The 22,368-nt window shown below is 50.6% G+C and overlaps 1 protein-coding gene and 1 long non-coding RNA gene across 3 annotated transcripts in view; one reads left to right on the top strand and one right to left on the bottom strand.

Annotated features, from left to right (window-relative positions):
• Positions 1–5,494, bottom strand: part of Lrrc8b (leucine rich repeat containing 8 VRAC subunit B) — an 81,094-nt gene extending 75,600 nt beyond the window's left edge. The window contains 1 exon segment of the mRNA XM_040733377.1: positions 5,384–5,494. The gene's annotated coding sequence lies outside the window, so the exon portion shown is untranslated.
• Positions 5,495–5,593: 99 nt separating this feature from the next.
• Positions 5,594–11,088, top strand: LOC121135085. 2 transcript variants are annotated; one of them, XR_005872277.1, is made up of 4 exons: positions 5,594–5,934; positions 6,154–6,202; positions 6,568–9,851; positions 10,121–11,088. It is a non-coding gene; the product is annotated as an uncharacterized LOC121135085 (long non-coding RNA). The 2 variants fall into 2 exon arrangements; XR_005872276.1 differs by having other exon boundaries at positions 5,594–6,202.
• The last annotated feature ends 11,280 nt before the right edge of the window (positions 11,089–22,368 follow it).

The following is a 22,368-nucleotide window of genomic DNA, read 5'->3' as shown; positions in this document are numbered from 1 at the left end:
TAAACGGGACCAACATTCCCAGAAGACAATGGTGCCATCACACACCTCTGTGTGGCAGAGCCAGTAAACGGGACCAACATTCCCAGAAGACAATGGTGCCATCACACACCTCTGTGTGGCAGAGCCAGTAAACGGGACCAACATTCCCAGAAGACAATGGTGCCATCACACACCTCTGTGTGGCAGAGCCAGTAAACGGGACCAACATTCCCAGAAGACAATGGTGCCATCACACACCTCTGTGTGGCAGAGCCAGTAAACGGGACCAACATTCCCAGAAGACAATGGTGCCATCACACACCTCTGTGTGGCAGAGCCAGTAAACGGGACCAACATTCCCAGAAGACAATGGTGCCATCACACACCTCTGTGTGGCAGAGCCAGTAAACGGGACCAACATTCCCAGAAGACAATGGTGCCATCACACACCTCTGTGTGGCAGAGCCAGTAAACGGGACCAACATTCCCAGAAGACAATGGTGCCATCACACACCTCTGTGTGGCAGAGCCAGTAAACGGGACCAACATTCCCAGAAGACAATGGTGCCATCACACACCTCTGTGTGGCAGAGCCAGTAAACGGGACCAACATTCCCAGAAGACAATGGTGCCATCACACACCTCTGTGTGGCAGAGCCAGTAAACGGGACCAACATTCCCAGAAGACAATGGTGCCATCACACACCTCTGTGTGGCAGAGCCAGTAAACGGGACCAACATTCCCAGAAGACAATGGTGCCATCACACACCTCTGTGTGGCAGAGCCAGTAAACGGGACCAACATTCCCAGAAGACAATGGTGCCATCACACACCTCTGTGTGGCAGAGCCAGTAAACGGGACCAACATTCCCAGAAGACAATGGTGCCATCACACACCTCTGTGTGGCAGAGCCAGTAAACGGGACCAACATTCCCAGAAGACAATGGTGCCATCACACACCTCTGTGTGGCAGAGCCAGTAAACGGGACCAACATTCCCAGAAGACAATGGTGCCATCACACACCTCTGTGTGGCAGAGCCAGTAAACGGGACCAACATTCCCAGAAGACAATGGTGCCATCACACACCTCTGTGTGGCAGAGCCAGTAAACGGGACCAACATTCCCAGAAGACAATGGTGCCATCACACACCTCTGTGTGGCAGAGCCAGTAAACGGGACCAACATTCCCAGAAGACAATGGTGCCATCACACACCTCTGTGTGGCAGAGCCAGTAAACGGGACCAACATTCCCAGAAGACAATGGTGCCATCACACACCTCTGTGTGGCAGAGCCAGTAAACGGGACCAACATTCCCAGAAGACAATGGTGCCATCACACACCTCTGTGTGGCAGAGCCAGTAAACGGGACCAACATTCCCAGAAGACAATGGTGCCATCACACACCTCTGTGTGGCAGAGCCAGTAAACGGGACCAACATTCCCAGAAGACAATGGTGCCATCACACACCTCTGTGTGGCAGAGCCAGTAAACGGGACCAACATTCCCAGAAGACAATGGTGCCATCACACACCTCTGTGTGGCAGAGCCAGTAAACGGGACCAACATTCCCAGAAGACAATGGTGCCATCACACACCTCTGTGTGGCAGAGCCAGTAAACGGGACCAACATTCCCAGAAGACAATGGTGCCATCACACACCTCTGTGTGGCAGAGCCAGTAAACGGGACCAACATTCCCAGAAGACAATGGTGCCATCACACACCTCTTGTGTGGCAGAGCCAGTAAACGGGACCAACATTCCCAGAAGACAATGGTGCCATCACACACCTCTTGTGTGGCAGAGCCAGTAAACGGGACCAACATTCCCAGAAGACAATGGTGCCATCACACACCTCTGTGTGGCAGAGCCAGTAAACGGGACCAACATTCCCAGAAGACAATGGTGCCATCACACACCTCTGTGTGGCAGAGCCAGTAAACGGGACCAACATTCCCAGAAGACAATGGTGCCATCACACACCTCTGTGTGGCAGAGCCAGTAAACGGGACCAACATTCCCAGAAGACAATGGTGCCATCACACACCTCCTGCTTGTCCATCTGTAATGTTTGTGTGTGGGAGGGGGTGTCAGGGATGAGACAAGGTCTTACTATGCAGCCCAGGCTGGATCAGAACTCACGATACAGCCCAGGCTGCCTTGGATTTGTAGTAATCTTCCTGTGCTAGTGTCCCGAACACTGGGACTACAAGCTATCATCATGCCTAGCTGTCTGTCAACTCTTTCACTTCAATGTGAAAGGGAAACAAACATCACTTTTGTTTAGGTCATTGTTTTGTGACCACTAACTAGGAGCTAATCTTAACTGAGCCAGCAACTCATCCAAAACGATGGCAAAGGTCAGCCACAAGTGTACCAGCACGCAAGGTTCACGCTCTCAGGCAAAGTCTGACTAGATTTGCAGGAGACTTTGTGTGTATGATGAGGAATGTTGCAAAAAGCCAAAAAGAAAAGATCTGAAGGAAGGAAAATAAGGTTCGGACGTGCTCTTAATCCTGCACACAGAATTAGGCACAAGGACATGTGACCTTAAAGAATTCAGCCCCCACCAGAGATGGGCGAAGCAAAACCTCAGTTACCTCTGAGCTGAAAACGAGAAAACCACCCGTACGTGAGCAGCTCCCGTGTTTAATGGCGGGCACTCCAGAGAGGCGCCGTGGAGAGGTGGCTCAGTCGGGCAGGAAAGACCTGTAAAGCGGTCTGTATTCACAGAAGCAAAGATGCAGTTCAGATAGGCGGTCTGGAAAGGGACAAAGAGTCTCACTCACGTGACCCACATCAAAGGCAGCATGAAGGTCAAAATGGGAAAAGAAAAGTTTGCGGTTGAAGCTGGACACCCATTTTTATTCCCTTTGCTCTTTCACAACAGCACTGGAGGAGTGGACCCAAACTGTGTTGCGAGTGAGAAGAAGTCTTAAGAAAGGGAAATCTCACAAGAGGGGCTTCAACTGTTACCTTGTTGCTCAGTTTCTAAATGAGCAGCCAACCATTTGAGCATGGCGACATCAGTGGAGTTGGTCCAATTTTATTGAAGATCAGTCTTAGTGATCCAGAAAAAAAGAAAAGCAGGCTATCATGTCTGGTAAAGGTATTGTTTTGCTACATCTATGAAGGTGTGAAGGGAGCTTAGGTAATAATACAGTTGAGGGCCAGGGAGACAACAATAAATTCAGCTGCAGGTCCCTGGGGTTCAGTCCCTGGACTGCTTGTTCTCTGGCAAGACAAGCAGCTGTCCCCCCAGTGTGCAGGAGCACAACGGAGTCAGAACACACCCACCTCTGATAAGATCCGAGGGCAACAGAGGGATGCTGGGAGAGAGGAAGATGAGATGGAAATTCAACTTGAAAGGCACTAACCCAAAACCAGGCATTGGGTTTTGCATGGGTGGTTACAACAAAAAATCAACACAAAAGACTCCTACACGAAAATTTCAAGAAAAGTTTACAAGTTAGATTTTTCTGAAGAATGGGTCCTAAGTTTTAAAAAGACCTCTCCCCTTTCAAATTCAGAACATAAACCAAAAGGAAAAGTGTCAGGTCACTGAGGGCAAATACCCATGTGGTCATCTAAAACACTTGAGGTCACCTGGTGTCCTTTCCAAATTTATTGTCTAGAGCTTTGTTTACTTTAATTCACGTTGGCGTTTCCATACTAACGATTCTGAAAATGGAAACAGCCGTGGGGGTGGCCAGTGGGCTTGAAGACAAATCTCAGCATGTCCAATGCAATTGCTCACAGTGTGAACATGTGTATTGGTTTCATACTGAAACAACCTTCTTGTCAGAAAAAAACAAAAAACAAAAACAGGCATTTCAAAGGACACTCAGCTTAATTCTAACACGAAGACTACATGTGTGTGTGTGTTTGTGTGTGTGTGTGTGTGTGTGTGTGTGTGTGTGTCCGTCCATGCATCAGCTTTGGAAACCGGGCATGAGAAAATGGGCATGACCCAAGGCCCTCCCTAGGCCCGATTTTTTAGCTCATAGCAGCATCAGACATGTTAGGGCTTAAGGTTTTAAATCCCACAGGCCCAAATGCCTGGGGGATTAATTGTTATTTCTTATTCTCTTCAAGAGTGGACCTGCTCACTAGGAAAGCTCCCAGAAAAAGAAAGTGACTTTGGCATCCAAGACAACATTTGGGGTCCTGAGGCAGAATTTGCACATGTGACAGTACTGGAACTGTTGTATTACACTTAGAGTTAGACTCAGAACATAGCCATCCAGTCAAACTACACACTGTTACTGTTGCTACTCTTGGGTCACCAAACCCTCAGCCTTGCCTCTGCTAAGTCCCCTAGAGCCACACTCTCAGTCTCTAATTTCTTCCTGCTACTCACTGTGCAAATTACCCAAATTGACTTCATACTTGCAATTTTTAAAACTTTCACTCTTGGGGCTGGAGAGATGGCTCAGAGGTTAAGAGCACGGACCACTCTTCCAGAAGACCTGGGTTCAATTCCCAGCACCCACATGGCAGCTCACAACTGTCCGTAGCTACAAATCTGATACCCTCACACAGACAGACATGCCCGAAAAACACCAATGCAAATAAAATAGAAATAAACTTTCACTCTTATCTTTACATAGCACTTTTTTTTCTGTTAAGTTTTCAGGCAAGGTAGGATGTATTCAAGGAAATCCACGCATTGGAACTGACTTTCAAATTTAGGTTTGTTCTTGGGGGGGGGCGGCAAGGGGTCCCAGGGGTGGTTTTCATGACCACACACCAAAGTCTTCCACAAATGTCATACACAGTTCAGGCAACCTACGGACTTTGGGAAGTCAGTCGAGGACACGGATTAACGAGCCTCTTCCCTTCTAACCTGTCAGCACCTGCAGCCCAGGAGGAGGAACCTCCGAAGTCTTCAAATGGAAATTAGTTGACCCCTTCGAGCTCAAACTCTAAAGTCTCAGTGGCAGGCCGGTACATACCCAAGCGCATAAAATGTCGACAGGAGGAGCCAGGGCAGGGGGCAAACGTCGGCGACCCAATGTGACCCCCTCGGGTGAGCCGCACTCACCTGCGGCGAGACCCCCGGGTGGAGGAGGAGGGTCCTCGCCCTGCGGTCCCCAGGACACACACAGGTGCGCGCTCAGCCTCGGGAGCAGCGGAGGCACCGCCTGGGCGCGGCCGCCCCCTCCTCTCGCCCCGAATGACCCCCAGCATCCAGGAGCGGTGGCGCGTGGGGACCCGGCCCTCCCTCTCTCGGGGGCGTGGGAGCCGCGCGGCCGCCGCTCGGCCGGGGACTGTGCCACCTGCCCGCGGCGGGACTCCCAGGTGAGGCGCGGCCAGGTAACCGCACCTGCCCTGCGGCCCCCACCTGCTGCTGCCGCCGCGTCCCCTTCCCCCGCCCGGCCCCGCCGTCCCCCACCTACCTTCGCGCCCAGAGCCCCCGGGACCCGCGCTGCCCCGCCGGCCGGGGCGCGCCGAGCGGCCGGCGCTCGCACTCCGCCCGCGACTGCGGCTCAGCGGGAAGCCCCGGCGCTGCCGGGCTCGCCGCCCCAGAGCCGCTCCATTGTGACGCGGCGCGCGCAGCCGGCCAATGGGCGAGCGGCGGCGCGAACCGCTGACTTAGTTCCCGGGCGGAGGAGGAGCGGAGCGCGCGGGCGGGCGGCGGCGCGGGCGGGAGCCGGGGACGCGCAGCGCCGCCTCCGAGCCGCCCCTGCCCAGATCGCTCCGCCGCCGCCGCCGCCGGGCCCGAACGTCCGCCCGGCCTTGGGACGGACCGCGGGGCCCCGTGACTCACCCTCCTGCTGCAGACAAAGCGCAGCGGCCACCTCCCCGAGCCAGCGCCATGCGGCCACACGCGTGCATGGCAGCCACACGCGTTGCCGGGAGCCGGGGCTGCGTGCCAAGAACCCGGGAACCGGCGCCCTGGGCTGGTCCCCAGGCGCCCTGCCCCAGCAGAGGACCCCGGCCTGCTCACGTGCGCACCCCGGAGAAACTTGTTACTGGCGTAACTTGGGCCACCAGGAAGGGTGGGGTGCGCGGTGCAGGGCCCGCCTCAGTGAAGTCCTTCAAAGCTCTTTACCTCCCGGCACTGGGAAGGTTGCAGGGCTCCTGGGAGGGAGATTTCCACTAGCGCCAAACTAAGCGGCTACTTGAGCTGGCTTCTGGGCCTCCAAAACCTTGCTTTTATTTCCAGCGTCTTTATCTTCCACATGAGGTACCAGTGGCCTTGTCTTCGGCTTGAGGTAACAATATGGCAGGGTGGCTACACCTAGTGATAGCATTTCGTTGTTGATGGCCACCTGCCCCACCCTCCTCCCTCCCCTGTGAGGTGGCCCTGGCATTTGAAGAGTAACGGGATCATTTACAAGTTAAGCAAAACTCTAATCCGAATCCAGAAAATTGGGTGATTTAATCCTTTCGTCCTCCTCGAATCCTTAATTTGCCCACACACCCCTACTCCTTAAAAACAGAAAGAAAAAAGAAAAGAAAAACAACAAACACAAAAAGGTCAGGCTTTGTCCAGGTCATCTCTAGCACGGTGATTCAATTCAGCAAGATTTGTATCTCTTAGTTGCTATGGTATTCACATCCCTATTTTAACAAAAAGGGGTAACAAGACACTCCCAGAGGAGTAAGATGAAGACAGCATTTGGATCACCGGATCAAGCTGGGCACCAAATACCCATACACACGACTGAGTTATATAAGGCTGCACTATGTCCAACAGAGACCGGTTCACCCCACAAGTCACCGCTCTGCTCTGCTCCTATCCAATCTGTACTGGGGGCAGTTGAGTGGAGTCTGCAGGTAAGTGTGGAAATCACCGTGAGGGCTGACGGCCCAGCAGTTGCGAGCACTGCTCTAGCTGAAGATCAGGGTTTCGTTGTGGCTCACAACTGCCCACCTCGACAGCTCCAAGCCATCTGACACCCTTTCCTGGCCCCTGAAGGCACCCACACACCCATGGCCCTCCACACATGGCCACACACACATGTGCCCCCTCACATGGCCCACACACACTTGTGACACCATACATGTGGCACCCATACATATGGCACCCACACAAGTGGCACACACACATGTAACATGCACGCATGTAACATGCGAATGTGATACACAGTGCGGCGCACACACACAACCTTTTTTTTTAGTTCCTTCATCTGAACACTCAGCATACTGTTACTACATTGTGTGTGTGAGGTTCGTATGCACACACCTGCTGTTCCAGACTTAAGTATGACCCTCAAATTGTTACCAACTGGACAAAGTGTCTTTTTTAAATATAATTCTGAATAAAAATTAAGTGCTGTAAGAGATCCAGGGTATAAGATCAGGACATTTTAAGCTGGAAGTCTCTGATTTCACAACCTTGTCTGAATGTTTCAGAAGCGATGTTTCCTCTTCCAAGACTGTGAACACATTATGTCTTTCTGCCACAGCAACAAGGTTGCTTGTGTGTCTTGGGGACAGCTACTTAACCCCTTAGTGTCCTCATATCCACGGCTAGAAATTATAGACTTGAAGGTCAGTTCGAATACCAGTCCAGCTGACTTCCTTGTCTGGTAGCCCAAACCTATTAGCAGGAAGCAACGGGCACCGAGTTCATTTTTAAAAATGGTTTAACGCTGGCAAACCCACAGATGCCGTCGTTAATGTGATTACTATCCGTACACCCTAATTTCCATCAGCAAAGTCGCCCCCTTGCGATGGCCGTCAGTGCGGCTGACGGTGGAGGAACAAGATGGACGGTGTCCTACGCACTTGGGCTGAAGCATGGAGGCCACTCAGGTCTTTCTTCTTTCTCCGGTTCGCGCCCTGTGTGCATCGTGGTAAGGAGAAAGACGATTGGCCTCACTGCTGCTGGGGGGGGGGGTTAGATACCATGCAGGTCCAAGTCATCTGGGCCCCATGAAAACAGCACATTTGGTGTCTGGAGATTTTTGACACCCTGGGGTAGGTTTGCAATGAGAAATCTAAATACTGGCTGGTTTGTGTGCCGCTGGTGTTTAATCAGCAATCCCGGAGAACAGAACCTGTGGAGCTGTGGGATGCGTTTAGAGCATTTGTGGTTCTCTCTGGGATTTTTCTGATGGTTTTATTTCCATAAGAGAAAACTCAAACACCCACCCATGATTTCCACATCCTAATATGCCCAAGTGTTAAAAGAAAAAAAAGAAGGATAAAAGCTGTTTTATGGATATGAAGCCCTTGCTATGTGCCTAGCAGCATGGTAGACACCAAGGGAGATGTCAAAGAAGCCAAAACTCGGTCTGTGACCACAGCAGGCCACAATTTAGGTTAACATAGAAAACCACACCCTGTGTGTACTCAGCTGAAGAGAAGGTCAGACAAAGCCTCAAGGAGAGAGAGGTTGAAACTCAGTTCCCATCAGTGGACTGCAGGCTGCCTTCCTTTTGTCTTATCTATCCAAACGTTGTCTTAAAATGGAGGCTCATCTTGACGGCTCTCTCTGGAAAGCTGTGGATTAGAGAAATATATATATATATATTTCTACCATGCCTCAAAGTCCTGCTGGCGGTTGGTCTTTACAGTCATGTGACAGAGGGAAGAAGCCCCTGGAGTGTGGTCAGTTCCTCTGTACGAGTGCCACAAGCAAAGTCACAAACGCTAGAAATGTTAGAAAATAAGTAAATTGCTACAAGTTTGCCGTCTCAGAGGCGAACTCTGTGACCCCCCATGAAGGAATTTCCTAACTTGAGGGACTGGCAGTTCTCTCTGGTGTGAATTTCCTCAAATGGAACAGAAAGCTCTCTCTGAGTGCCATATTATTTGTTGAGGTGAGTTTTCTCTGCTCTCGGGCAAACTTTCTGTGACCTATGAGACAGGATAACATGCAACAGTAACAGTTCTTTTTCTAGGGGCTGGAGAGATGGCTCAGTGGTTAAGAGAGTGGCTGTTCTCCCACAGGGACGCTCCCAGCACCAGTGTCACTTGACTGGCGACTACCTTGTAACCCCAGTTTCTCAAACGCCTGTGCTCATGTGCTCACCCCCCACACACATAATTTAAAATTAATAAACCTTAGAAAATCGGTCTTTTCATCACAGTGATTCTTCAGATTCTCTATGATAATGGGAAATCTCTTTGTACTAATCATAGATCCAAGACAGCTATAGCAATTAATTTCCTTAAAACTGTAGAGACTCTCCTGTGGAGAAGGCATATTCAGAAAGCATGACATTTCTATGTCTTCTCCCCTTCCCCCCACTCCTCTTCCACACCGGCTCTCAACCATGCAGCCCTGGGTGGCCTACAACTCAGTACATAGACCAGGTTGGCCTTGAACTCACAGAGCTCCACCTGGACCCTGCCTCCTGAGCACTGGGATTAAAAGCATACACCACCATGCCCAGCTAGCTTATTGCCTTCTAAAATAGATGTGAGCTGCACACACACACACACACACACACACACACACACACACACGGCTTTACCTAGAAATCCAGGCTGGAACGGTGCAGGGCCGTTTGTGAACATCTGTGAGTGGAGCCCTATCTGTCTGTCCCTGCTTGTCCATCACTATTGGCACTGTAGGGCCCAGCGGGTCGGGTCTATTACTTGTTTTTACTCACCACAGTGACCGAGACCTGACAGCAAGTAATTTAACAGAAGGTGTGTTCTGACTCATGGAGGCTGGAGAGCACAGGCAGGCACAGTTTACGAGGCTGCATGGTGGAGCGTGTAGCTTCCTATACCCAGGCAGATGAAGAAGGAGAGGAAGAGAAATATTCAGTTGTCAACTGGCTTTTCCCTTTGCCTGCTTTATTCATTTCAGACCCTAGCACACGGGACGGCGTAGCCTTCCGGATTGGCCTCTTCCCCCCTAGTTAATCTAGTCTGGAAAAGCCCTCTCTGTGCACACACCCAAAGGTATGGTGCTTACATGCCCTCCCTCAGTGAACTGATCTAATCAAGTTAACTTAGAGATCACCTGTCATAGCAAGGGGTTCTCATATAAATCAGGGCTCTGGCACTACACCCTACTTTCGAATCTTTGCACGGGACCTTTTAGGGGGAAGGGGGTGGATCAGTACCTCTGTAAGCTGCTAACCATCGTCTGCAGCATCTGGATCCAAGGTGAATGGGAAACGGAGTCAACCTCTTAAGTCACAAGCCTAACGATTCCCTCTGTGGGACAGCATCGTCGGTAGCTGTGTCATCGTGTCATGTGTCACGTCTGAAGCTGGCTGGATCCCCCAGGTTAACTCCACGGGACTGAGCATGCTGCCACGGCTGAAGGGGCACTCTGACCTCCTCCAGGCTCTCAGCGACCCTGGTTTAGAGACGAACTTTCCTTGCGCGTAGCACGCATTCAGAGAATGGCCTTGAGAGTGAGTTCCGTGGGGAGGACTCCCCAGCCTGGCAGGGAGAATGGGCTACCTTATTTGCACTTGCAATAAGGTAGCTTGACCCAGAAAGCCAGACCACCATTGTGCGGGGCCGGCTGTGCGCTTCCATGTGAGCCGGTCACCTAGGGTAGCCCCGGCCTAAAACAGTCACAGCCATTCTGAGTGCTCACCACCCACAGTGCTGCGTGCCCCATCTGCCTCAGCCAAACTGCGTGCTTCTCAGAACAGTGCCTTGATGGCGGCTTCTCCTCCGAGGCCTCTCCCCAGGAAGAAAACGCAGTTCCTGCAGGAAGAGCCCCGATGTCCTCCGCTGATCTGTCCTCTGGGAACTTGTCCAAATGTTCCTCTCTAAGTTTCCCATGCATCCCGTTTAAAGAAAAGACGCTGACATCTGGGTCACGCGTTGAGTCCACCGGGGCAGCCAGGCCCTTGTTGACTCTGGTCCATAAAAAAGGAGCTGGTACCTAAGGAAATTCCGGTGAGTGGAGCCAGGCGGAAAGCCTACAGACAGAGCAGTGGCCCTCCCCTGCCGCCATGAAGGCACTTTGTGCCAGAGACAGTGGTTCTTGCTGGGAGCCCTGTGGGGATTCATTCCCGTCTCCATTAGCATTTCTGACATCTAGGCAAGAGGTTTCCTGGTGCTGGGAAAGCGGCCTTGCCCTGGACACTTCTGCCTCAGCTGGACTTTAGTATCCCCCTCCCCCCAGTAACTGTGTCATGGTTTTATGGCCCAATAAAAGACCATCTGTATTTATTTATTCTTATTTATATTGGAGACAGGGTTTCTCTGTGTAGTCCTGGCTGTCCCAGAACTCACTTGGAACCCCGGGCTGGTCTCGAACTCAGAGAGTCTGCCTCTGCTTCCTAAGTGCTGGGATCAAAGGCATGCCCCATCACTGCCCGGACTGTCTGCTAATTTTAATACGTGCATCACATCCTCCCCACCCACCCTGGTGGCTCTCTGGGTCCCCAGACTCAGGGAGAAGTCGCCGACACCACAAGTGGGGTGTTTCTCTCTTCCATTGTGTTTTATCTGTCCTGGACTTACTCCGTGTTTTAGAATTATCGGACGCCGTAACATTTGACTCCCGCATTTATCAACAACAAACGGCAGATCTGAGCCTTGCTTGGGGTCTTCTAGAGGATGACCTTTGCCCTGCAGAAGCTCAGTTTGGTGTCATTGTTCCAGACCCAGTGAGACTGACTCCATACACCAAGAAGCACTGCAGCCAACTAAACTTCTAGACGGTTCCACAGCACCATTTCCTTGGACCTTGGCTTCTGAATCCTACATATTTAATTGCAATCGTAATTGCATTAATTTATTTCCATGTGTTTTTATGTCTGCTCACTATGCCCACTGTCTTTTCTATTTCTGGAGAATAAGAGAGTACGGCCCTGACCTTCAAGAAGCTTAAGGTTACGCAGCATGGTGACGCACACCCTTAATCTCAGTACTCTGGAGGCCAGGGCAGGCAGGGCTCTGTGAGTTTGGGGCGGGCCTGGTCTACGTAGTGAGACCCTGTGTAACAAACAATCACCAACTTTTTAAAAAGCTTGAAGTTTTCAGGACTTAAAAGCGCAGAGGGAAATGTATGAAAGCGAATATAAGAGGCTGGGAAATCCTCTAACAGGATGTTTGTTGGGCCTGAGAAAGGCTCGGATGCGAGGCCCAGTGTAGGCTCCTGAGCCTGGCTAGAGTTTAGCGACCTGTCTCTAACCTGTAACCTCCACGAGGGGATGACTCAGCAAGGCCTCATAGAAGACTGCCCCCTGCCTAGCTCCCTGCCTGCTTGGTGGAATACTATTGGTCCTTAACTCCTCACATCACCTTATCCTATCCCAAGATTCCCATCCCCTACCTCAGCCCTATGTAAATTCCTGCCTGTTGGAATAAATCGAGCTCCTGCTTCAACAGACTCCCGACTCAGTGTGTGTGTTTTTCCTCCCCGGTAACTAATGTGGGGAGGGTCTGAGTCATCGACACTCACCATCCTGCTCGGCCCCCAAGAAGAGGCCAGCTGGACCAGCCCTTCCCACGCTCTACCTGCAGGGGGGACCCTGCAGATGTTTACAAGTTTTGGATCATTCCACAAGAAAACGTGTTTCAGGAACACTCAGCGTGGACCTGGCTATGCTTTGGGAAAGGTGGAGTAATAACGATATTCTTTGCCTCATTATAAAACTAGGCTAAAAAGAAGAAAATGTCCGGCTTTGGTGTGCCTGTTCTGCTTCTGGCCCTCAGGAGGCAGGGGCAGGAGGATAGATGCATGTTGGAGGCCAGCCTGACCTGTGTAACAAGCGTTAAAGACATCTTAAAAAGGGGGCGGATGACGGCGGGCACGGTGGGAGACGCCCAAGTGCTCTCAGGGCTCGAGTCCACGAAGCGTCCCAAGGAGGCTTGACCGCTTGCAGCTGAGTTTGGAGCTGGGCCAGCTGGAGGGGTTTCCTTCCTCGCCAAGCTGACCACCACCGAGTTCGACTCAGCTGTGGGAGCTGGGAATGTGCCCAGGGTAAGCCGTCTGTCGTTTCACCACTCCCGGAAGGCTGGCGGGGCTGCTCCGGGGAGGACAGCCTCTCACCTCGAAAAGCAAGAGGAAAGCGGAGTGTCAGCCACGCTGCGGACAGCCAGCCCGGGGAAGCCGATGTGGGTGAAGGCGATGGTACAGACGCTGGGGCCACCGTGGATGGGATCTACCCTGGCCGGAACCTCGAACCCAGACTCCCGGATTGTTAAGGAAGAGGGTATAGAAGAGCCGTTGGACCCTTGTCTGGGCAGGGATGGTTTAGGCCCTCGCTCGTTAGGCGTCCCGAGACATGGGAGCTGTTTGGAGGCCTGTAGACCTCTGCTCTGGTAACCACACCATGCATCCTTGATCCTCTGTGCTTCCCCTCCAGGGGAAGAAGAGCCTTCGGTCCTGGGGCTGACGGGACCTAGTGCATCATATGCCTTTGATCGGCGAGGAGCCGCGTGAGCCACGAGACGGGTTTTTCAGCACAGTGACGAAGACCGGGGGTGGGGGGGGGATGGGGACCACACACCGACGACTGCGGCTCTGGGTGGAGCAGAAGCCAGACTTGCTGGGCAGTAGGTGGTGGAAGGAACAGAACTCCACACTGGGGAGGGGGGTTGGGGGGATGTGGAAGGGTGAGACAAACGTGCAGGTGGAGAGAGAGTTGAAGAGGGCAGCGGATGTAACCGTGGCACCCCCTAAGGTCCCCGACCCCCCCTGCCTCTTACCCCGTCCAACGCTCGCCCCCTCCCGGGAGTTCTCCCATCTTGAACACCCTCCAGAGTCCGAAGGCCTTGAGGAAGCCGTGGAGTCAGGAAAGTCGGGCTGTTCTAAGTGCAGAGGTGAGTCAAGACCTTCAATGACATCATAACACCTTCCTCTTGCTCATCCGAGACTTGATCTGGGATTCAGCCTTCTGAGACACAAGCGTCAAAGTTCCGCAAGGGAGCGGCCCCTCGGTAGCCTGGAGCTGTGGATGAGTGGACAGCCCGTAGCAGAGCCCTGAAAGATACTGTAAGCCTGAGATAGATAGATAGATATAGAGAGAGAGAGAGAGGGAGGGAGGGAGGGAGGGAGAGAGAGAGAGAGGGAGGAAGGGAGAGGGAGGGAGGGAGGGAGGGAGAGGGGGAGACAGAGACAGAGAGAAGAGAGAGAGAAAAAAGAGAGAGAGAAGAGAGAGGAAGAGAGAGAGGGAGGGAGGGGGAGAGGGAGAGGGAGAGAGAGAGATTTGAGAAACTGAAACCTGAGGGTGATTAAAGACTTGAGAGCCTCAGAGGACCGTCTCCTTTGGAGAGAAGACAGCTCCTCAGGAGCTGTCAGGGGGCTTGGTCAGCGTAGGTAAATTACAGGCAGCTTGGTTACAAAGCAAGAAGAATAACAGTGGTAGGGAGAATGAAAACAGATATGTGGGTGGTAGAAATGTCACAATTTTTTAAAACTTTAATTTTTTAATATTTATTGTCGGGTGGACTTGATTGTGAGACGTGGAAGTCTTGCAAAAAATTTAGTTTGCTTATCGACGTAGCAAGCCGACAGGACTGTTTGTTCTTTGGGTTACTGGAGGACAGAAAAGACACACTCCGACAAAATACAGCCACGGGCAAATGCTTTTCTGCGGTAGAATAAGGTGGGGCTCACCCCAAACACCTGAACACCACACGGTGGCTTCTCCCGGCTCTAGTATCTAAGAGTGGTCCAATGGATCCACAGCTGCCTCCGGCCTTGCTGAGTCACTCTCTCCAGCCTCCTGCCGCTCAAGGATCCTCCTGCGAGCGAGCGAGCAGCCTGTGAGGTGGGAAGACAGGCACTCACGTCTGCCGGGGGAATGCGGTGCAGCTGTGCGCAGGAGACCAAAGGCCACAGCCGTCAGACGGACGGGATGCATGAGTCTTGAAATTGATGTTTTGTTCCCAGCAGGCAGCAGTGAACTGACAGGCGAATGGATGGCTGAAACGAGATTTGAGACTGGGACACTCACACTTCCAGCTTCTCCTCCCCATGAGTTGCCGTGGTCCTCAAACTTGGGAGAGATAACGAAGAACGAGCCCACATGAAAGATTAGGGTTTTCAGGTCGTAGAGATAGCTCAGTGGTCAGAGCATGTCTTCCAGAGAGGACTCAAGTTCAGGTCCCAGCACCCATTCGGGGAAGGGGGGATGGGGGGGTGGAGGATGGCTCACAGCCACCTACTGTGGTGATATTTTGTTTGCGATCTAACCGATAGTTTGCCTAAAGATCAGAGTGTGGAGCTAGCCACACTGCTTAGCTATACGGGCCAGGCGGTGGTGGTGCACACCTTTAATCCCAGCACTCTGGGAGGCAGAGGCAGAGGCAGAAGAGGCAGAGGCAGAGGAGGCAGAGGCAGAGGAGGCAGAGGCAGAGGCAGAGGCAGAGAGGCAGACAGATCTCTGTGAGCCACCACTGCCTGGTTCTCTTTCTCTTTTAAACTGGGTCAATCTCATGTAGCCCAGGGTGGCCTTGAACTCACACAGTTCAGCCTCTGCCTCCTAAGTGCTGGTGTTAAAGGTGCGGCCACCACTGCCTGACCTCTGTGGATAACTAGTGGCTTATCTCTGCACTCTGACCCTCAGGCAAGTTTCATCTGTTGGATTACAAACAAACAAACAAATATCACCACAACCTGCACAGAACTTTAGCTTCCCATGATCTGACGCAGACACATTAGAAAAAAAATAGACCTTAAAAACAAAGACTAAGGTCTTGCAGGGGAAAGGAGTTGTGTAGGGGGTGTTAACTTTGACTTTGCTGAGGGTGACCTAAAGATTGGACTTACTACAGCGTTACCCCGTGTGTGATGACTCCGTGATGTCATCGCTTTTTCAAGCTGACCGTCTCGTGACTCCAAACGTCAGCTTTCTTTGGTCGTTGATGGCACTGGATTTAGAATGCTCCCCTGAAAGCTTACGTGATTAGCTTGAGCTAAGCCAAGCTAAGACACAAGTCAAAACTTCTCGTACCTTCAGAGACGGAATGCAAAGGTAACTTGGGCTCCACAGCAAAGTCACCAAAGTCTGGGCTTTTGCCCAAAGAGATGTTTGGCCCTTGTCAGGTTACTTAGCTGTCCTGTGTCTAAGAAGGAGTTTTAGGGAGAATTAAATGAAGGGTCTTATAAGGGAAATTCTGGCAATGAGGTAAGTGATTGCGTTCCTGACTAAGTCACTCAGCCATTCTGGGCCTGTAAATTAGAGAGAGAGGAGAGGTTATACCCCCCACCCCCACCTCCACCCCCACCCCGCCCTCACCCCACCCCCTCACCCCTCACCACCCTCCGGGTGACAGGGAAACCTCTCCCCGTGTAGTAACCTTGTCTCCTGACAAGGTTACTACAAAGTCCCCGAGAGTTTCCTTGTCCCCTAATGTGGTGTGTGGAAACAGTGGATGGCCAGTACACTGTTAATTAAAATGGAATAAACGCGGGTTTACCAGCTGTGTGGAGAGAGGGCCTCAATTCCTTCCTTAATTCCTTTCTTTGTGGGGCCCAACGCAATCTATGTGAAGGGCATCAGCGCCCTCTGGTGGACACAGGTATGCTACAGACGTTCTCCTGTTAGGTTTTCAGATGTTAGATTTTGACTTCTGTTCAGAAATTCTGTATTTTAGGAGCGAGTTGTGACAAATAGACACATTGTTCCACATTGCCAGCATGGCCGTGGTTCACTGGCATGGCATATGACATGAACTGGCCTATATGCCAGGGGTCATTGCTTTGCCTCTTATCTCTTTCTGTCCTGTGTTCAAAACGTTGGCTTCTGCACATTTGTGCAACTGAGGTTTCCCTTATTATCCTCTGTAGATAAGCCCGGGATGACAGGACAGAGATGTCAATGTCAAGACTGGAAAAGACAGGGCTAAAAACAAACGCGGCAGATCTCTGCTGAGGAGTCGTATCCGGAATGTGTAGGTTAGGGGCAGTGGGCAGAGGTGCTGGATGCCAAGTCTGGAGACCTGAGTTCCATCCCTGGAAGCTACATAATACAATTGAGAGAACTGGCTACTGAAAACTGTGTCTGATGTCCACATGAACACACACACACACACACTCATACACACACTCTCTCTCTCTCTCTTACACACACATACACTCATACACACACTCACACACACACACACAATTTAAGATATTGTTTCTTACTTTATCTTGTTCATTCAAAAGGCATTATCAAGAAAGAAACATTTTCAAAATAGTCCTCAGAACCGACCATCATTGTCACTCCAAGTGGTGTGCCATTTGCATGCTAGAGAAGTGTTGGAAAGTGTCCGTTTTCATCATGTACCAGAACCCCACTATTAAAAGCAGGAGTTGCCATCCTAAAACCCAGAGATCCAGTGTAAGTTGACCAGCTAATAACTCCAGCTACAAAGTCACGGAGATCCCCACTGACCTGTGAATGCTGTGGGAATTGTAACTAAGACATTTGGAGGAATTTGAAGGCTTCCTGACTAAGTCTGCTACCACCTGCTTTCTCCGTGGGAGTCAAAGAATGGCGATGTGATTGAAGCCCGAGTTTGATCTCCTGGGTTTCACACTGTGTAGCTTTGTCACGTTACAATGTATTTTAGCAGCTTGCATTTCAACCTTTGTTTCTAGGGTGGCTTAGGAGGTGGCTCTATAGCACTAAAATAGATTCAGAAATCACAGCTGGCTGAGAACAGCTGTGAAGCCACAATACTACTAGTTGGCACCTAGTCCTCCAGGACCCTAGGACGTCCAGTGCATACCAAACCACACTAGCTTTGTAGCTCGCTATTGTTGCTGTGGGTTATTGTTGTCTTAGACAGTAAGTAGAACCTACACTACGCACATAGCAGCTGTTAGTATTTGTATATGCCTTTCCTCAAGTATATTAATTTACAACAGGTCTGTCCTCAATGGCCCCTTTGTCCTTCAATGCCCTCATAACTCCAGACAGTCAATGGATCAAGATTTCTGTGCCGTTTCTCCTATTCCTCCTTTTGCTATGTACTGGGATTTTACTCATTTCCCTCACCTCAAGAAGTGTCGCTGGAAATTGCTTAATAGTTGAAAAAGTCGACAAGTAGCCTTGGAAATCCAGCAAACATCTGCTGTCTCCCAGGCAGTCTATATGCTTACAGCCTGTGTTGTAGCAACACATGTGTGTGTACGCACACAAGCACACTCCCTACAAACATACGCACAGAAGTACAGGTACACACACAGACTCACATGAACAAGTGCACACACAAAGTGCACACATACACATGCATGCAGACATGTAAGAACATCACATGCATGCACGCAAGTGCTCACATAGGCACACGGCTGCATACTCATGCATGCAATGCACACATGTGTACCACACACTTGCAAATGCATGCATACATATGTCTATTCATACAAGCACACATACAAGCGCACACACATTGCTCTATGCCATAGAAAGGCTGTCCCTGGAAAGTGAAAATGTCATTGTGGCCTTATGGCTCTGGATGAGTGAAATTCATTTTATTTCTATTAATAGCTGTCCTGCGTGTGAAATAAGACAAATGTTATACAACACTTCCTTTTAAAGTCCATTGACATTATGATATGTAGCTATTGGCTTACCAAGAAATGCAGACATGTGACCCTTTGGGGGAAACAATTCATGGAAGAGTCAGAAACCAAGAATTATAGAAGAGAGCTAATACTGATTATTTAGTCTATGCAAAGGTAATTCATAGGATTCTTTCAAATCATGAGCTATTTAACTTTAAATATATATTTATATGTGATGGAGGTCAGGGGATAACTTGCAGGGAGTTGGGTCCCTGTGCTCCATCATCTATGTGGGTCAAAGTCAGGTCATCAGACTTGGCAGAGAGCACCTTCACCCACTGAGTCATGTAACTGGCCTAATAAATGGATCTTAAAATTGAACTTGCGCATTAATCTGAGCTCTATGCTGGTTGCCATTACAGCTACCAAGATATATATATCTGGGTCACTTCGCGAACCATCCATTTTGGTTGAGTACTAAATTTGGTTTTGCTGTTGTGGTTTGGTTGTGAAATGTCCCCCAAGGGTTCATGTGGGGACACCAGACCTTGAGCAGAAACCCACTTCCCCTTTGGCCTGGGAGCAGGCAGCTGTGAGATAATGTTTACTGAAAACAATTCAGTGCTATAAAGCTCTTGATAGGGCTCAGATAAGGGCTTGCTCACTGAAACACCATGACTTTGACACCCCTATGGCTAGATGCTTCTTCCTGTTCCCCCTGCTGTTTCTCCCCGATTCTGGGGCCGGAGATTAAACCACCAGCCAGGAGGGTGAGAAGTCTGGGAAGAATTGAATGTAGATGGATGGCAGAAGTCCTTAAAAAGGGAAGCGTTTTTTTCTTGGGGAGCTCTCCTCCTAAGCTGACTTGGGAAGCATAAAGTTTTCTTAAAGCAACCGACCGGTCTCTGTGCCATCTATCCCGACCACCTCGCTACATTCTCGGATGCAGGCTGCTCAGCAGGTGCGACAGGTTCATGTGTGTGACCACTTGTTCCTCATCTGGTGATTACAGAACCGTCAGGAAACAGCATGTCACCCAAGCAGGTAAGTCACTCTTCTTCAGTGGGTAGCAGAGTCTCTTCCCTGACTGTAGAGACAGCATGGCCACGCCCCTCTTTCTCCTGCTCCACGCCTGTCCTGCCATGCTGGGGCTGTCTCTCCTCAACTGGGAGCCAAAGCAAGCCCCTCCCCCATTAAGTTGTTTCTCCTGGGGCATTTGGTCACTGCAGCAGCGAGAAGAGCAACTCCTGCAAGTGCTGGGCTCGGGACTCTGTGTGGAACCCAGCCATTGCCCCACTGTGTCCCCAGGCATCCACATTCTCTTTGGAAAAAAAGCTTGAGAACATTGCGACTGATTCTCTCAGAGCAGGGGGTGTTGGAGGCGAGAAGAAAGTCATCACAGGTACTAACATTTACTTGCTAATCTGACTTTCTAGCTACTATGCTGAGCATTCTTTCTTAGCCTGTCTTTTGGCCTCAGCATAGCTCGTGGTTGGTTGGTTTCAATTGGCTTTGCAAATCCGGAGTCGTGGCTAACAGGAGGCCAGTGAACAGGGTACAGCCCACATCTCCGTGACTGTGACTTTAAGGCTCACACGTTTTTAATTTCTCTAGGGAGGTGCGTGCATGCATGCGTGTGTGCACACAGTTGCACACGTGCCTTGGTGCCTGCACAGAAGTCAGAGGACTTTCAGGAGTTGTTTCTCTTCTTCTCCATGAGAGCTGCCCAAAGTGACACCATTTTGTTTTAGTGTCGGCCAACTCCATCGCATGTTTCATCCAGCAGTTCTCCAGCCCCCCCCCCACCTAGCCACACCCTGATGACAGGACGCCCTCATGCCGTCACACCTGTAGCTTCCAGAAGCTCATGGTTTCCTTGCACAAAGCTACATTGTTTTAATCAGCCGAACCAAGACTTTTGAAACTTCTGCCTCTGGCCTGTGTCTTCGGTGACATTTTTTGTGGCGTTTGGCCTTTGTGACCCCCTACCTCTGTTGTGAGCCTGCTCTTGCCAATGGCAAATAGAGGATTCCTAATCTGATCCTCAGCTGAGTGGCCTTCTCCAGGGTCTTCTCGGTTGCAGCAGAGGCGTCTCTGTTCCTGGTCCCTTCTCTGCTGGGGTGGGAGGCAGTTGTGAAGCTTGGATTAGCTGAGGGGCCCTTGGCAGCGGAACCACACTACAAACCTGGTACATGAGCTAGTTCACTGAAGCCCACTCCTTAGGGTGAGATGCCGTGCTCAGTGGCGGTAGAACAATGATATAATTCCGATACATGAGCTAGCTTGTTGGAGCCCTTTCCCTGTGGTGGGACGCCATGCTCAGTCTTAATGCTGTCACGCTCCGGTGGCCAGCTCTCCATACTTAGCCACCTTCAAAGCCATCTCCATGTTTCTTATAAGAAAAACCATTTTTTGGCAACTTTAAAAATGAAACAAACAAAAAAAGCACATCACTTTGGAAGAAAAGAATGAGTATTGTTTGGAGAACAATGAGCCGGTTTTGTTACTCTGCAGCTGCTTGGGATGAAGTTCTTTCTCCAGTTATCTGGCTTTAAGGTAGAAACAATTCAGTCCCTTTTAAATCATGGATGTAGCCCTTTGGAAAGCTAAAAACTTTACCGGGTACAAAGAAAGTGATTCATTGCATCAATTACAGCCTCCTGGCAGAGGAAATGCTGGGTTTTTCTGAGCGAACCCTGCCAAGTGTCCGCTCATTCAGCCATTGAAGTCTGCCTTTATGGAAATGGATGCCTCTCCTCAACGCTGCCCGCAGCCAGACAGATGGGCGATTTGCCGCTCTGTTCCAGCCTGTAGGAAGGCTGGCTTGATGTTTGAGTTGGATTCGCACCAACTGGCACGTGATGGATGTGGGCATCTGTTTCATCCTCCATTGTACGCACCAGCATTAGCTTCTCCGAGCGTCAGCCCGCACCCAGGGCGGGTCTCTGGAAACACGAGGCTTCCCATCGCGGCCACTGGCATTTTATTAATCGCAATGTGAGCTCTCATGGTTCCCCGCTCTCAAGCACTCCCCAAATGTCATCGGTATAAACAATCTTTTGTCTCTTATCTATGAATGGATCACAGAGTTCAAAACCAGAGGTCCGTTCTGATGCAGAGTTTATGTCGTTTTCCGACATGGAATGAATGCCGCCATTCTCTCTGGGTGGGGAGAAGGAATTTTCGGAAACATTTTTTTCTGACGTGATTTAGTCCTACCCTAGTTTACTCTTGATTTAGGGCCGGACTTCTCTTGCTTCAGTTTCGTTTGCTTTTATATAGTGCCCTCTTGTGGTGGTTTGCATGAGAGGACACCCCCACCCCCACCTTGACCCCAGGATCATGTGTTTGAATTCTTGGCTTCCAGTGGGTGGTTGTAAATAACTTTACGCTGGACCCTGAGCCGGCATCGCTAGGATTCATTTGGGTTTTGTTTATTTGTTTGTTTTCCTTTAATTACTTACTTTTGATTTATACCCGAGAGTGTAGCGGCATCTTGCCTTGCCAGTGAACTTGTAGTAATGGCCACATCTTTTGGGCATGGTTTCAGGTGCAGATGTGACCCGTCAAGGTTGAGGAGGCGCTGGCTCTGGCTCGTGCTCTCTTGGGTTCCGGAGAGCATCGGAAGTGCAGAGACTGCATCCTGGAGCAGGAAGGCCTCGGTGGTCATTTACTCTTAACTGTGTAAGCACGTCCCTAATAAACACCTATTCATTTATCTTGGGTCTGGTGAGCTCATCCCACCCCCTCCACGTGAGTGTTTTGCTCGAATCTATTGATGCACTCCATGTAGTGTGCAGTACCAGACGATGCCAAAAGAGGGCACCAGAGCCCCTGCAACTGGAGTTATATAGATGGTGGTGAATTACATTGTGAGTGCTGGGGACTGGGCCTAGGTCCTCTTCGAGAACAGCAAATGCGCTTGTCCGATGAGCACTTTTTCTAGCCCTATTTCTTCCTTTCCTTCATCTATCCAACAGGTGTTTGCTGACTGCCTGCCATGTGTAA

This window comes from Mesocricetus auratus, unplaced genomic scaffold (genome assembly GCF_017639785.1).
Source record: "Mesocricetus auratus isolate SY011 unplaced genomic scaffold, BCM_Maur_2.0 Super-Scaffold_100031, whole genome shotgun sequence".
Classification (NCBI taxonomy): domain Eukaryota; kingdom Metazoa; phylum Chordata; class Mammalia; order Rodentia; family Cricetidae; genus Mesocricetus; species Mesocricetus auratus.
The sequence above is the reverse complement of the archived record's forward strand: the minus strand, read 5'-3'. Positions and strand labels throughout refer to the sequence as shown.